General features: G+C 50.2%; 1 pseudogene; it reads right to left on the bottom strand.

Moving 5' to 3' along the window:
* Positions 1-208: 208 nt before the first annotated feature.
* Positions 209-353, bottom strand: LOC115933670 (uncharacterized; annotated as a pseudogene).
* Positions 354-2,187: the final 1,834 nt, after the last annotated feature.

Below are 2,187 nucleotides of genomic sequence, written 5' to 3'. Positions count from 1 at the left end.
AATGGAACTGCCACAGCCCCCACCAACCCAGATCCACCTACTCCAGGAAACCGGCCCAGTGCCAGGGCTTTGCGCCTGGGGTGGCCTAACGTTTCCGCCCAAACTTGGGCCAATTTGAGAAGGTGGAGGGTGAGGTGTTTGGGGAAGGAGTGTGTTCCTGTTGCTCGTTGCCATCACCACCTGGAGGAGGAGAATGGAGTCGATCCAATGGAAGACGAAACTTTCTTTCTTTCTTTTCTTATTTTTTTCATTTGGGGAAAACACAGGGGTCTGCACCTCCGGGGTGCAATGGTGAGCCTCGCTCTGGGAAAACCACCTTTGTGATCATGGTATCTCCCCTGTCAGGTAAGTATGAGCATAAACTTTGTGTACCCCTCCCATTTTCCCTTTTCTTTACACATTTCCTTGTTTAAAGTTTTAAAATTTATTGTGATTGTAAAAATAAACATGTTTGTTGTAGAAATTTTAGAATAAAATTTCTGCCCACAGGAAGCCTGTGTCCCTGAACGCTTCTCCCGGGCCAAGATTGAACTGTTTGAGGAAGATGGAAAAAGTGCTCTGTGAGCAGGATTATGAAATGACAGGGATGACGTGAGGGGCTTTCAAAATCCTGGGAAGGAAGATGCCCACGTGAATGGAAAGTAGAAAGAAGAAAGTCAAAAGCACCTGTAATACATTCACTCATTCAGCAGATACTTAGGAGCAGTCCCCAGGTCCTGGGAATAGAAGGGTGGACGAGAGGGTCCAGATTCTCCTCATTATAATAATAGCAATAGCTACCCCTCTGGGTCCTTGTATGTGCCAGGTCTTTACTATGTGTTAAGCAATTTTCATTTATTATCTCCCTTGATCTGTACAAAACCCATGAGGGAGGATTCATATTAAAATCTCTATTTTACAGATGAGAAAACTGAGGCTTGGAATGGTGAAGGAGGTCACTAAAAGTCACACTGTGAGTTAAACTGCAAAGCTGTGACTGGAAAACCCCCTAAGGCCCTGCTCTTAGCTCCTCTTGGTTCCTGTTGCAAAGAGGCATTCCCCAGGCAGCTGTGAGGTGGAAATCTGTGTCTTCAGGCTTGCGGCTGAGAAGTTTCCCAGAGACAAGAAGCTGGAGCTTTTGGAGACCCCACTCGGCTGAGGTCCCGGGACCACGAGGGGGCAGCAGAGGTCTGCTGCGCTGGCGGGAGGCTCTGTCCCCGGCTGACTGCAGGCTCCGGGCAGCTGTCCTGAGTTAAAACCTGAACCTCTGGTGGCCGAGAATAGCAAGGGGCTGTCATTCACGTGGGCATCTTCCTTCCCAGGGTTTCGAAAGCCCCTCACGTCATCCCTGTCATTTCATAATCCTGCTCACAGAGCACTTTTTCCATCTTCCTCAAACAGGTCTGATCTTGGCCCGGGAGAAGGGTTCAGGGACACAGGCTTCCTGCGAGCAGTGTGTTAGATGCTGGGCTGGTCACTGGGGCCACGCAGATTAAAAAAAAATCCTCTATAAAACCCAGGACTTGCCCCCAAGGGAGACTGGCACTTAAATAAGTAACCGAGGTACACGATGCAAAGTGCAATAATAGACGGACTTCTGCGATTCGGAGGCAGCACGAAGTGGGAGAAAGAGGGGCGGAATTAGAAGCCAGGGATTTGGCTTAAAGGTGGCCCAGGGTGTGCAGCCGTCTGCAAATGCCATCCTTCATGTGAGCTGAGACACAGGAAGAGGCTGAGAAGTCCGGTCTAGAGGGATGTTGGGTAAATGGTCCCAGGTTGAAAAATATTAGATGCTGAAGGAATGTCAGATGTTCTCGAAATTGTGAGGTTTGCCTCTGAGTCCCAGGCAGGATGTGGGCTGGGATAGCTGAGGCAGGCCGAACCTAGGCTCAGGAAGATGGTGAGAGATTGTAAAAATAAACAGGTTTATTGTAGAAATTTTAGGGGTGGGGTTAGGAGGTCATTAGGAGGTCCAGGGTCAGGGTCAGTGGGCTTCAGGACCTGGCAATGCCAGAGGGCATGACAGCCAGCCTTGCCTACCCACTCCGGGCTGGGCCCACAGCTGCCACGACCCTTTGTCCCCAAGGGTGACAGGAGAGCTTGCACCAGCCCAGATGCTTCCTTCTCCAAAGACATGGACGGAGGGTCTCAGGCTTATACCAGCCAGGATTATTCCAGTGGGATTCCAGCTCTCCTCCTAGCCATGTC

Source organism: Gorilla gorilla, chromosome 12, assembly GCF_029281585.2.
Source record: "Gorilla gorilla gorilla isolate KB3781 chromosome 12, NHGRI_mGorGor1-v2.1_pri, whole genome shotgun sequence".
NCBI classification, from domain to species: domain Eukaryota; kingdom Metazoa; phylum Chordata; class Mammalia; order Primates; family Hominidae; genus Gorilla; species Gorilla gorilla.
Note: the sequence above shows the minus strand (reverse complement) of the source record. Positions and strands in the feature narration are given on the sequence as shown.